Source organism: Parasteatoda tepidariorum, chromosome 1, assembly GCF_982258835.1.
Source record: "Parasteatoda tepidariorum strain Cologne lab strain chromosome 1, Ptep-v5.0, whole genome shotgun sequence".
NCBI classification, from domain to species: domain Eukaryota; kingdom Metazoa; phylum Arthropoda; class Arachnida; order Araneae; family Theridiidae; genus Parasteatoda; species Parasteatoda tepidariorum.
In genome coordinates, this window is record NC_141755.1 from 118,871,935 (window position 1) to 118,887,377 (window position 15,443).

General features: G+C 30.6%; 1 protein-coding gene across 19 annotated transcripts in view; it reads left to right on the forward strand.

Annotated features, from left to right (window-relative positions):
• Positions 1–6,813: 6,813 nt before the first annotated feature.
• kis (chromodomain helicase DNA binding protein kismet) overlaps positions 6,814–15,443 on the forward strand; it is a 111,819-nt gene continuing 103,189 nt past the window's right edge. For 17 of the 19 annotated variants that reach the window (XM_043052600.3, XM_043052602.3, XM_043052604.3 and 14 more), the window contains exon 1: positions 6,814–6,954. The gene's annotated coding sequence lies outside the window, so the exon portion shown is untranslated. Of the gene's footprint in view, positions 7,352–15,443 lie in introns of all 19 variants that reach the window. The other 2 variants (XM_071180431.2, XM_043052601.3) reach the window with 2 other exon arrangements.

Here is a 15,443-nt window from a genome sequence, read left to right on the forward strand (position 1 = left end):
TAATATTAAAGGGAGTTACGGGGTGAGTCATGTGCGTAGCTCCGGAGTCGAAATTTATCCGTTTTTCAGCTATTATTCCCTCTCTCCCAAAGAAAAATAATTATTTTTATATATATAACACTTTATTAACGTTTAAATATAGAAAAAAAAATTAAAAAAAAAAAATCAAGTAAGTGGAGAAAAAAAATTAAAAATTAATCCGTGACCAGGACCGAACCCCTGACCACCGAGTCTGAAAACTGCTTTACACATAGCGCTAACAGCCACACCATGACTCACACTTTGCTTCCACGAATATATAGCTTAAAGAACTTCCTTCCGGTTAATTAACAAACTCTATTTTGGCCGTTTATGTGCCCCCTAATTAGTGTATAAAAATTCCCTTTTGTACGATTGTTTGGTATATAATACTCTAATTTCTGGCAGAGTTTGAAATTTATAAGTTAATATTAAAGGGTGTTACGGGGTGAGTCGTGTGCGTAGCTCCGGAGACGAAATTTATCCGTTTTTCAGCTATTATTCCCTCTCTACCAAAGAAAAATAATTATTTTTATATACATAACACTTTATTCACGTTTAAATATAGAAAAAAAAATTTAAAAAAAAAAATCAAGTAAGTTGAGAAAAAAATTAAAAATTAATCCGTGACCAGGACCGAACCCCTGACCACCGAGTCTACAAGCTGCTTTACCCATAGCGCTAACAACCACACCATGACTCACACTTTGCTTCCACGAATATATAGCTTAAAGAACTTCCTTCCGGTTTATTATCAAAATCTATTTTGGCCGTTTATGTGCCCCCTAATTAGTATATAAAAATTCCCTTTTGTACGATTGTTTGGTATATAATACTCTAATTTCTGGCAGAGTTTGAAAATTATAAGTTAATATTAAAGGGAGTTACGGGGTGAGTCGTGAACGTAGTTCCGGAGTCGAAATTTATCCGTTTTTCAGCTATTATTCCCTCTCTCCCAAAGAAAAATAATTATTTTTATATACATAACACTTTATTCACGTTTAAATATAGAAAAAAAATCAAAAAAAAAAAATCAAGTAAGTAGAGAAAAAAAATTAAAAATTAATCCGTGACCAGGACCGAACCCCTGAGCACCGAGTCTACAAACTGCTTTACCCATAGCGCTAACAACCACACCATGACTCACACTTTGCTTCCACGAATATATAGCTTAAAGAACTTCCTTCCGGTTAATTAACAAAATCTCTTTTGGCCGTTTATGTGCCCCCTAATTAGTGTATAAAAATTACCTTTTGTACGATTGTTTGGTATATAATACTCTAATTTCTGGCAGAGTTTGAAAATTATAAGTTAATATTAAAGGGAGTTACGGGGTGAGTCGAGTGCGTAGCTCCGGAGTCGAAATTTATCCGTTTTTCAACTATTATTCCCTCTCTCCCAAAGAAAAATAATTATTTTTATATACATAACACTTTATTCACGTTTAAATATAGAAAAAAAAATTTAAAAAAAAAATCAAGTAAGTAGAGAAAAAAAATTACAAATTAATCCGTGACCAGGACCGAACCCCTGACCACCGAGTCTACTAACTGCTTTACCCATAGCGCTAACAACCACACCATGACTCACACTTTGCTTCCACGAATATATAGCTTAAAGAACTTCCTTCCGGTTAATTAACAAAATCTATTTTGGCCGTTTATGTGCCCCCTAATTAGTGTATAAAAATTCCCTTTTGTACGATTGTTTGGTATATAATACTCTAATTTCTGGCAGAGTTTGAAAATTATAAGTTAATATTAAAGGGAGTTACGGGGTGAGTCGTGTGCGTAGCTCCGGAGTCGAAATTTATCCGTTTTTCAGCTATTATTCCCTCTCTCCCAAAGAAAAATAATTATTTTTATATATATAACACTTTATTCACGTTTAAATATAGAAAAAAAAATTTAAAAAAAAATCAACTAAGTAGAGAAAAAAAATTAAAAATTAATCCGTGACCAGGACCGAACCCCTGACCACCGAGTCTACAAACTGCTTTACCCATAGCGCTAACAACCACACCACGACTCACACTTTGCTTCCACGAATATATAGCTTAAAGAACTTCCTTCCGGTTAATTAACAAAATCTATTTTGGCCGTTTATGTGCCCCTTAATAAGTGTATAAAAATTCCCTTTTGTACGATTGTTTGGTATATAATACTCTAATTTCTGGCAGAGTTTTAAAATTATAAGTGAATATTAAAGGGAGTTACGGGGTGAGTCGTGTGCGTATCTCCGGAGTCGAAATTTATCCGTTTTTCAGCTATTATTCCCTCTCTCCCCAAGAAAAATAATTATTTTTATATATATAACACTTTATTCACGTTTAAATATAGAAAAAAAAAATTTAAAAAAAAATCAAGTAAGTAGAGAAAAAAAATTAAAAATTAATCAGTGACCAGGACCGAACCCCTGACCACCGAGTCTACAAACTTCTTTACCTATAGCGCTAACAACCACACCACGACTCACACGTTGCTTCCACGAATATATAGCTTAAAGAACTTCCTTCCGGTTAAGTAACAAAATCTATTTTGGCCGTTTATGTGCCCCCTAATTAGTGTATAAAAATTCCCTTTGGTACGATTGTTTGGTATATAAAACTCTAATGTCTGTCAGAGTTTGAAAATTATATGTTAATATTAAAGGGAGTTACGGAGTGAGTCGTGTGCGTAGCTCTGGAGTAGAAATTTATCCGTTTTTCAGCTATTATTCCCTCTCTGCCAAAGAAAAATAATTATATGTATATATATATATAACACCTTATTCACGTTTAAATATCGAAAAAAAAAATTTTAAAAAATCAAATCAAGTAAGTAGAAAAAAAAATTAAAAATTAATGCGTGACCAGGACCGAACCCCTGATCACCGAGTCTACAAACTTCTTTACCCATAGCGCTAACAACCACACCACGACTCACACGTTGCTTCCACGAATATATAGCTTAAAGAACTTCCTTCTGGTTAATTAACAAAATCTATTTTGGCCGTTTATGTGCCCCCTAATTAGTGTATAAAAATTCCCTTTGGTGCGATTGTGTGGTTTATAAAACTCTAATTTCTGGCAGAGTTTGAAAATTATAAGTTAATATTAAAGGTCTGCAGAGTTCGTGCCACTGCGCGCTGGTACGTAAACACTTGTTTCACCCGAATAAATATACGTTTATTAATTTATGTCCTTTAAAGAAACTGATATTAAGTCAATTATTAAAAAAAAAATCACAAATTTTACGTACTTAATTAGGTATGTGTGATTCGCGTATTAAGAACGGTTTTTTCTCGACCCCCAATCGAGCCTTCCGATTCGGATCGACTCCCATTCGACCCCGTGACTCAGATTGACCCCGCTTTTGTCAAATAATCCCCTGGGGGTCTATATAGACCTCTTTGGCAACCTCTGGTCTAGACCCTCAATGTTTGATTTTTAATACACCAAGAGCAATCTGTCATTGGTAATTACTATCAACATCTAATTGTCTTATTTAATAAAGCATTTGATAATATGACATGGTATCGAAAAAGTTTGGTATCGAAAAGTGGTACCAATGACATGGTATCGAAAAGTGGTACCGCCAAAGTTTTGAGTGCTCAACTTTGTTTTGTGTAAAAAAATGTACAAGGAGTGCAAGGGAATTAAAAAAAATTAACGTTAGATTATTAGTTACAGAACTGTTGAATTTGTGGTAAAAAGTACCAATGCAATTACAGACTTGAAATTTGACGTTAAAACGTTTATATTTGAAAGGGCCGTTTTTGTTAATGAACTTAGCTAGCCCGAGATTTTTCTAAAAATTTTAATTTGTTCAACAGTATTGACTTAATTATTACTACAGAAATGTATATAAAAATATACAAGGAGTGCTATGGTATAAAAATATACGGGAAAATGCTACCCTGAAAGGTTAACAAAAAATTCGTACTTCTTACTTTTTTTTTTGGAATGCAACGAATGTTAAATATTCTCCTTTTGTTTTTTCTTTCTTTTCTTCTTTTTTTAAATTTTTTTTATTGGATTACTAATAAAGGGGCTCGACTCCCAGAATATTCAATTTCTATTCATTATCAGACGAAATTTGCTGGTTAACACGCTATTTGTGGGATAATGAGAAATGGTGTCTTCATCTTAACTGTAAATTTATTTAATTCTTTTTCATATTTATTTCACAAATCGTTCATTAATTATTTTATTTATTAAAGTAGAAAATTTTAATATAAAATCGTTAAATCAGTAATATATAGGTGAAAAAATAATATGTTGCAAAAATGTTAGCAACAAAATAAAATGAAATTTTTTTATTGTATCAAGTGAATTATATTTTCATATTCATATACTTATATGCTACAAAGATGACGGCTTTTTAAATTACTTTTTCACACTTGGCAAATAAATATATTTCGAAAGATTTCAATAAAATTAAATTCAATATTCCGCCAGTTTTGCTGAATTAAATATTACGTTGTTCATTTTTAGAATTATAAATAAATGAAATTGTTTAGAATTTTATTGCTTATATACATGAAAATTACTTCACTTTGGTTGTAGCAAGTCTAATTCCTTAGCTGCTAGTAAGCATGATTTTATTAAAGATTAGACTTTCAAAACTATGCTTGTTTGCTATGTTAAACAAATCATGCGTGTTTCTTAACTCTTGCTCTTTTTCAATATATTTTTTTTCTAGTGGTAATGAAATAAAAATAATGAAATAAACTGTACGAAGAAATTTCTTAAATTTCTCTAAAATCACATTAATGATTATCAGATAATTCATATATGTTTAAATTAATTAGATATAATGATAATGTACAAGAAAATTTCATTTTAACTTGTTTTCTTGATCAATTATTTATAGCTGGTATTTCTTTGCCGCTCTTGACGCTATTTTATTGAAATGCAAAGAACAATCGTAGAAGCCTTTTTTTGATTCAGTCAAATTAGAAATTTCATTCGGCCAACTACAGATTTCCCTCTCCCAAAAATATAAGTGCAAGTGCATTGTCGCGTTATCAGGGGGGCATTACCATGTAGTCAGTGCGGAAGCAGTTTCTGCGGTTTGCGGTAAAATACTGCAAACAACTCCGATTGCTCCAAAAAAGAAAAAGAAGAAGTCAGTAAGGTTATATACTGAGATCTCGAAAATCGAAGTACATAAGTTTAACAGATAGGAAGCAAGATTTCCCAACTTGATTAATATCTTTCTTCCCCTTTGTGAAATCTGTCCTTTGTATTTCAAATTAGCTAAAATAAATATGCCTTCGATTTCCGATTAAGTTTCATCTGCCACAACAACTTAACAAACGAATAAGATGAAACGGGGAGAACAATATATAATATCAAAATTCATAGATGAAACAAGCTTTCAAACTCTCTTACAAGCGCTTTCTCCTTCCATCATCGGTTTGCTTGATAAAGAATTTGAGGAGGTGGAAGAAAAAAAACGATTTTTCAAAACAAACTATTTTTGTATTCATAATAATATAGAGGATAATATAGATTATGGCTTTCCCACTTTGGTAGACCGACAATCTGCGGGCGAAGTTGAGCTCTTTACTGTAGAACAGTTTAACGAGGACCGATACCGCGTACTCTCGGTTCCCAAGCAGGAGGATGAAAGAGGTTACCCATCAGCTAACTAATCGCAGCTAGTAATGTTTTACTTCGGTGTTCTACTGGGAACCGTGTCTTTAAGATCAGCCCAATGCAGGACTGCTTATTTTAGAAACTATATGTAAGAGAACTACTAGCGCATTCTTGGATAGTAAGGAGGGAATCGGATTAGAATCTGTAAGCGACAAGCAACTTAATGTGAACTCTTCAATCCCAATTAACTACAAGAAAAATCTCTTTCTTTTTCGCCCAGAGGTGGCTTATCATAGATAAAGGAAAATGTCAGCGTAGGAAAAAATAAGACAAGGGTATCTTAATCTTAAAAAAAAAAAAAAAAGTAAATAAAAACAATGTGTAGGAAACGCCAGGCAAGTATATATCGAAAAATGGCTCTTAACCTTAAAAAAACAAAAAAAAAACTCAATGTTGGGAATACCGGGCAATGGCCTACGAAATCATGACAATTATTTTCCTGGTTAATGCCATTACGTGGGCGTCGATGGAATGTGGGACGATGAGTATATGTCGTCCTCAATAATTAGAAAACTCTAAAATTTCCCTCAATACTTCTGATAAATAAAGAAAATTTTATTGAATTTATATAAATTTAAATTCCTTAAAGTTAAAAGCAAGAAATAAATAAAATAATTTTTTTTGCAAGTATTTAGCACATTTAGGAATTTTTTTCTTATTTGTGAAATTTTCTAGAGCTATAGTAACTATGAAATTTAATTTCATTCTCCTAAAAAAATCGGCCCCTGCGACGTCCTTGGGTCATAATTAATAATCCTATGATTATTAACATTACTCACGTCTTTCGATAAACGCTATAAAAATGCACATTAATCTGCACATTGTCCGTTTTCAGAGGGAATATACATATGATATTTCGATGAAACGAAAATTTCTACTAAATGCAATTAAAACAACTGGTCAGAGTCATCTACTGATCATTGTTTTGAGTTTGAAAATTTGATGTACTTTTTTTCGAAAGAAACACATTTTCTAGTTTTTGTAAGGGTTGGTTTTTACTGTACTCAATTCATAATAATAAGTAGAAGCGATTTCTATTATTTTAAAACAAAACTGTGAATTTTATTTAAAAGGAATAATAGCGAAAAATTATTTAATTAATACCAAATAACAATTAAGATCGACAGGGCATTAAACCTGCTTGAAAAAGAAACAGTGACTGAAATTCGACCAATCAGACACAACGTTTTATTCGGTCATGGTTTTCATTCACGGTTTCCATGTTAGCCATTGCGTTGTGAAAAACTTAGAAAAACGTGTTTTGGAGTAAAACATGTAATATAGGTCTATAGTAGGTAAGAATCAAAGCTTAAAATTGAATGTTTATTTACACAACTATGAAACCAAATTTATAATTGATTTGGGTACATAACTTGTGAGATTGAGGTAATACTGACGCTGATCATCTGGCGTTGTGCCAGCAGTGATCACCGAATGAGGATGTTAAGATGCCTCTCGAAAATGGCGTTCGTGGGTATGTGATCATTGTCAAAGCTTAGCGGTGTCCGATAATTAGTGTGCTTTGGACTACCATCTTAAGAATTACATAATCAAGGAAAGATTGATAGAATTTATTTCATTTTATAAAATATACTGTTTAATGGTTGCATTGTTTATTCATCTGTTTCAATAATTTCAACTAATCAGTCATTTTCAGCTAATTGCACATATATTGACAATTAATAAACCTAGGTATGCTTAATATCTTATCAATTTGTTATGTTTTTTTTTGTTGCTTTTTTAATATTAGCTCACTATGTGTTATTCCTTTTATCTGTTCAGTCACGTTTATGTTTAGAAAATATTCATATTTCGGTTTGTTTACTAGTAATTAAAAACATAGGCCTATTGATTATGTCATCAAATTGAAATTCCTCCTCATCCATCATTTGCATACTGTTTCCTTAGGTATAGGAATATGTTATTTTTGAATATGGATTTAGGGAGATTTAAAGCCACTTTGTAAACATTCAAAAGTTGAAAAACGTATTGTTTATATTGTTGCATTGCTAGCTTTTGTTAGTTCACTCGGCGTGTGTTATGCATTTAAAAATAGCCTAATATCGGATAAATTTGCTTATTGTTTATTCTAAAGTACAATTATTAAAGTCTTGTTAATATTTGTTTTCATATAATAAAGAAACCAAACATTTTTAAAAAAAGATTGTATGTAAATATATCCACTGTTTTCATTGTCATCTTTGATTTTAAATGCAAGTCTTTTTTTTTCCTTCTTTTTTGAAGTTTGTAGGGGTTAAAATATTTTTATAGAAAGAAGTTGTTTACCATTATCTATTGTATTTTGTGGGTCTTAATTTATTATTTATCATATGGTCAGGGACTGCAGTTTCCTTAGATAATCAAAGTCAATGCTTACTTATTTATTATCCTAGTTTTCTAATTGAATTTTGCCACTAATTTATGAATATTATTTACATTTGACAAGAAAATTATGCTTATGAAATTAATTTAACTTATTGTAATACATGTATATTTTTTACATATATTGATGATGTTGATTGGTGTAAATTAATGAAGCTATTTTTTCTACTTTTTCTTTGTAAGTTAACAATTTGTACATTGTCTACCATTTATTAAATTATTTTGTTCTTAAGTTATTTTTTTTAAAAAAGTTGCTGAGTTTATCAAACAGCATATTTACCATAATTAAAAAAATTAAACTTCATGAACACTGAAAGCTAAATTTTATTATTTTAATTACATGTGTTGTATAATTTTGATTAATACAGGCAAAATTTTTTATTTTGCAGAGTGTTTTTAAGATATTTGCTTAAATATTAATTATCTGAATTCGGAATTATAGAATCTCCATTGTTTAAATGTTTATTAAAGTTTTCGTATCAAAACTCAAATGTAAAAGGTAAGTTAAAATTCATTTGAAAGTTATCCTTTGACACTCAAATCTTACTGTACCTTATAAATTTTACTCAAAACGAATGTTAGAATGTGCAACAATCAATAAATGTAAGAATGTAGCAACTCTGCATTTTTATTCATTCTTTAATTATATTTATTTGAGTATAAGCAGAAATTAAATTTAAAATTGTTTTAATTTTGATAACATAGAATGCATATCCTTTAGTTATATGGTTTATCTCCTAGAAAGCATACAACATTCAATCTATTCTTTAGTTTATTTACATTCCTTTTCCTGCTTTGGCCATTGATTGATATTCAATTACTCTTCTTCATTCATAAGAAGTTTTCATTTAAGTTCTCTTACCATCCTTTCCCAACTAGGGTATTTAAGAAAATTCACACCCTATGTGACCCACCTTTTATATATATATATATATATAGTACTGGTGAAAAGTTTAGACTCACTTGTATTTAGTTCAAAACTTTTCAAGATGTAAATATTTATGTATTTCTGACTTAAACGTAAAATTTATCAAATATAAACGTCAACAAACTTCGCAAAACGCCGTTTCCATTTTAAACTGTTCATTATTTTTTGATTTTGTATCTATTCTGTTGTTGTTTACAAAACGAACGAAAATGTGTGTAAATACCTATTCTAAAAGTAAAAAAATTTTATTTAAAAAATTTAGTTAATTTTTAGTTTATAAACAATCTACTTTTAATCTTCTTTGAAAGGTTCATTAAAAGTTAAGTTCATGTACATAACAAATTTAAAATATTAATATAATAGCCTTCATTTGACAGAATAACTGGTACAAGTTAAACAAAAGTTAACATTACTTTATTCAATTCATTACAGTATAATGGGTCAAAAACCAGAAATAAGAGTCAAGACATGTGCAGATATTATTGCACTTCAAGCTATTCAAGTAGACAAATTGCCTCTAAAACTAATGTTTCATAGACACTGTTTTCAAAACTTAGCACAGAAAGAAAAAAACTGGCCAAAATAAGAATCGCCAACAATTAGGGAGATCTAGAATAACATCCAAACATGAGGATAAGTTTACCAGCATTTAAAGTAAGCTGCAGCAGACTCAAACAGAACCAGAAATCCATGACGAATTGAATGCTACTAATCTGTAAATTTCGTCGGTAACTACTATCAGTGACTATACAATGTCAACTTTGTGACTATTAATGTATGTGTAGTTGCTAGAAAGCCTCTTTTGAAAAAACAAAGCATATTTAAACTAAAAAAAATTTGCTAAAAAGCATCTTAACTGGTCCTTAGAACCGTAGCCAAATGTTATGTTTACTGACGAGTCAAAATTTGAGTTCATTGGGAGCAAGGAAAGGCAGTATGTTCCATGTTTAGTAAGTGTATGTATGACAAATTAATGTTTACTACCATCTGTGAAGAATGGTGGAGGTTCAGTCATGGTTAGAAGATGTATTGCCGGTGACAAAGTTGGAGATCTTGTAAGAATATAGGGAATTGTGGATAAAAAATATCGTAGAATATTGCAGCGTTATTCTTTTCTAAGCAGACAGGGAATCCTTGGTCAAGGATTTGTTTTTCAGCAAGATAACGATCCGAAATATGGAACATTAATCGAAATTGTGTAGAAACTATCTTGCACCAAAAGAAAAAAAAATAGTACTGAAATTCATGGATTAGCCCCCTTAATCCCAAGATATTAATCCTATTGTGGGATTAACTAGTGATGTAACTAATAGTGATGGGGCCGAATACTTTTTAAAAATTTCTCTTTTGATTGTAATTAAAGCAATTTTAAATTGAAAATGAAATAAATATTAACAAAATTGCTTTTTTAATCTTTGTATATTTAAAAAAATTTTAACAACTTGATTTATTTTTTGTAATAATTTAAATATCTTGATGCCAATAACAAGGCAATATGGCTTTTATAAATCTAAATAATTAATAATAGCATATTTTAGTTATAGTTACACTTGTAATTTATATGCTATTTTATTTAAGATAAGAACTCATTACTTACTACTGTTAAATGTATTCTTAACTTTCTTTTTTGTCAGATAAATTATTAAAACTCAGAAAATTAAGAACTTTTTAAAAAGTTTCACTTTTGAAATTTTAATTTTGTAATGAAATAATTTTCAAATTTTAAATTAAAAATGAAATAAATATTAACAAATTTTCTTTTTTAAACTTTCTATATTTTAAAAGAAATTTAACAGCATGATGTATTTTTTGTAATATTTTAAATATCTTGATGCCAACAATAAGGCTTTCACAAATCTAAATAATTAATAATAGTATATACTTCATTATTCGGCCGAATAACTTCAGTATTCGGCTAGGCCGAATATTCGGCAAAAGGGCCGAATAGTGACCGAATATTCGTTACATCCCTAGGATTAACTCGATAAAAATTTTAGTAAAATGCGATGTACCAATCAAAACAAACTTTGGGAATCTTTACTTAGTTGCTTAAAGCAGATCTCAACTAGGGCATTCCAAAAACCAAGAACAAGAAGGCCAAAAGTATGTGCTGCTGCGATTAAGACTAAAGGAGGATATTTCAAAGAATACAAAATTGGACGATATCCATAAGTTATGCATAAAATTATAGTTCTAACCACATAAGTGTACTTATAATTATTAAAATATGGAAAATTTGTTGTGATTTTCAATTTAAAAACCTTGTTTATTTGTTCATTTTTAAAAATTCAGAAGTGAGTCTAAACTTTTGACTGGTACTGTATATATTAAAAAAAAAATCCCCCAGGTATAAGTGATTTTTATTGAGTTTTTTCATGAAGAAACCTACTTTTGTCTGAAGATCAGTAACTTTTTTTCAAGTGTATTCTATATGCTTACCTATTTATACTACATATAAATATAAGATAGTACATGCTAAAAAAATATTACTTCATTATTACCAATGGGATTAACAAAAAATAATGAATGGATATGAGAACAACTATTTCAGTTATTTTTCTACTTTCTAAGTGGTGAATCACATACCTAATGATGAAGTTAGTGAAATAATTCTTTGTAAAACTAGCTAATATGTTCTGCAATTAGTTTTGAATTATAAACACATAAATTTTTTTGAAAGTAATGAAATTTTTAGAAGCTTTGTGTGCATTCATGAAATGAAATACTCATATCTTCCAAGTTCTCATTAAATTTAATAATTATGCACAAATGAACAACCAATATCTACAATATGCATTCACATTTCATTAATAAATTTATGTTTAATATTTATTTAAATCTTTTTTTTTTGTAGTTAATAAAATTTTTATCAAATATTTTATTCATCATATCCGGCTAGACTGCCCAGGGTGGGCCAGTGCCAGAGCTCATTCTAGGCAGGGTAAACAGGGCGCAGCACCCTGCTGCCCTTTTAGTCAAAAGAATCCACCCTGTTGCCCCTGAAGTAAATTAGTGCCCTGATATAATAGACTCCATACCCTTTTTGCGCTTTTTTTCCTCAACCCTTCTTTACTTTTTCCCCAAACTCTACTATGGATTTCTTAAATTTTTGTTATTTTCAACTCTTTTTATTTAGTTTGTCATTGCTGTCAATACATAGATTTATACTGGAAAGGAAAAATAGCCATCACACCCCCTTGTTGCACTTGTCTTTGAAAGTTTGCAGTTACTTCCACTATCATTAAATCATAATTATTTAGAACATGTAAAGACCATAGAAAGAAATTATTGCCTTTTTAGAATAATAATGCCCTTTTTTTAAACTTCTGCACCCTGCCCTTTTTTCTGCCTAGAATGAGCTCTGGCCAGTGCCTTCCTTTGAATTCGAATCCACTTTTCTCTACTTTTGACACTTGTTCGCCAGTTTTTCTCCTTTAGAGTAAAGAAATCAGTCTCAACTAAATCCAGCCATCTCAGCCTGGGTCTACCTCTTTTCCTGTATGATAGGGGTTTGTGTAATAGGATTTTCTTTAAATTTGAGTAATCATTCCTTCTGAAAATGTGAGCTGCCCGGTTCATTCGATTTATTTTAATGAATTTCACAATATCTGGCTCTCTGTAGATTTTATACAGTTCAGTATTATATTGTCTTCTCCAGGAATTATTTATTTTTATCCCACCAAGGATGGCCCTCAAAACTTTTCTCTCAAAAATGGCAATTTTATTTTATTAGGAGGCATAAATAAGATTCACAAACATTAAATAGAATACATTGTAGTTTGCTGTGCATGTAAGTTTATCATTTTTTAATTTTTTACCAATTGGTGAAACGATAAGAAACAAACACTTATCCTTGAATCAAAAACAATAAACATCTGAAGTGTAATGGAAACTACACACTTTTTTAGTAATGTATACTGTTCAATTTTGAACCAAATCGAATTAATGTTTTAGAATGAAAAGTTTTTTTGTAAAGTTATAAAATCTAATTAACGAATTTAGTTTTATGGAATCTAATCTAAAAATAGTTCCCTTAATTTTGACATATTATTTCTATATATATGTGAGGTGGTGTAAAACTGAGTTTGTCCCCAGTGCCTATCTTTGTTGTTGTTGTGGTTGTGGTTCATTTACGTCGCACTAGAGCTGCACAATGGGCTATTGGCGACGGTCATCACAATTTTGATCCTCTGCAGAGGGGGTGGCACCCCGCTTCGGTAGCCCGACGACCTGCACGCGAAGTTGATCGCTTTACGGTAGAACAGTTTAACGAGGACCAATTCCGCACACTCTCGGTCCCTATGCAGACTGATCCAAGTGGTCACCCACCCGCACACTGACCGCAGCCAGTGATGCTTGACTTCAGTGATCTGCTCTGAACCGTGTCTTAACGATCAGTCCACTGCGGGACGCCTATCTTTGTAGTAGCACTGTTTGGTACTCTCGGTGGTCTGTCTAGGTTTTTCTGAGAGGAACCTATTTTGTGAAAATTTAGACAGAATTTGTGAAAAATTAAGAATTGTATTAAAAAGTCAATGCAAAAATATGGATTTATTGTTTCTTACGGGATACAAAAATAATGTTTCAAGAAAAAGTATTTTGCGTAACTACCGTTTTTCCTAAAGTTGAATTTGTGAAAGTACCGCTAAACGGTAGTAAATTTGGCCTGGACAGACCCCTGACTTTATATCTGAATGTATGTGATAGCCCTTTAAGAAGCATTTGTGCTAACCTTAATATAATAAGCATGCGTTTAAACTTAAAAACTGCTTCTGAATATAGGCCTGAGTTGCTTTTCAAAAAAAAAAAAAAAAAAAAAAACTGCTGAATGTTCTGAAAAAAAGTTTTTCTCAATTACATTTTTCAAGCTTTGGCAAAATGATTGGTTGAAAATGTTCTAAGTGAGGCCTCAAGAAATTAAAACTGAGTTGCTTTTCTCAAATTAATAAATAAATAAAATAAAGTAACTAGTATATAAAAAAAAGCTTCATCGATCAATTTTAAATTTTAATATAAATCAGCAGATTTTATTAACATAAAAGAATATTTAGTTGGCTTCTATTCATATTTCTCTTCATTTTGTAAAGAAAAAGCAAAATAAGACATGGAAACAGATAAAAACAATTGTAATGAAAAGAAAAGCAGTGGTGTCAAATGTAAAAATAATTATAATTTACAATAAAAATATTTATTATTTTCAAAATCAAAATAGACTATACAAATAAAACATAAAATTGTTTTAACTTACAGAAAATTGCTGTAAACAGAATAATAATTTAGTTATGTTAAGCCCTTGTGGCACAGTACAATTTTAATTATGTATTTTGGTGTGATGCAAAATATGAAAAGTAATTTTTTTTGAGAATTTTTTTTGTAAATCAAAATGTAAAATGTTTCTACACATTTGTGCAAGATAACCTGTTTTGTTGTAGTTTACTTTAATTATTATTTATTCCATTTTCTATTAGTGTGCATTAAAAAAACTAAAAAAAGAAAACTATTTGTAAAAGATTTACTTACAATGGTTAAAAATTTCAAATGATGTAGCCCTTCATTTAACAGCCTATAACTTATTGAAAACTGATATTTATAAGTTATCCTCAATTTTTTACCTTGATAAATGATACCTTGTTTGCATAAAAATATTAAATTTAAAATTTTGGTCGTCTTACTGACCTTACTGTGGAATTGCCCAATAACTGTTGAAAAACGAATAAAAAAAAAATAAAAAAATTGTGTCCTAAGGCCATTAGGATTTTCTGGTCTAGAGTTCTGATTTAAGCCTCATTTAAAAAAAAAATTTCAGTGAAATGAAATGGTAAGAAATAATAATGAACCTGGTTTTATATTGCCACTTTTCAGTTACATTTGAAATTTTTTCTAACACTAACTAAATAATTCTAAGTTTACATATAAAAATTATGGTGAAGATGGCAGTTTAAGCCGAGCACTGATGGACAGGCATAGCTTGATAATCTGTTACAGATCTTTTAAAGAAAAAATTAAATAAAAAGGCAGTATTCTTAAGAGATGGCAGCGTATTTTTTCAAAAAAGGCCAGGAGGGTGCATTTATAGGCATCAAAAAGCAGACAGGGCGGGCTGCCCTTCAAAATTTGCCCTTTCCGAGAACACTGCTTAACTGCAAGAGACATGTTTTGGAGAGAAAATGTCCAAATAGGCGAATTTATCTATAAGTTATTTGTAATGTTCTTGCCAACTCATCAATAAATTGTCATTTGATAGGTCTTCGTATCTGTGAGCAATCGACTGTGCAAAACAGCTGGTCCGATTGAGGCATTTTTCAACCATATAAAAAAGCTTCCAGGCAAACTGGTTTCGCCTACATATTCTCCATTGTATAACATAGTGGCAGTGGTGCACTGCCTTTTTGAGTGAAGGGTCACTTGCACAGGAGGTTTAACGAAGGGCTGCACACATATTTCTCATCTTGGTGGCAAATATGATAATTTTTA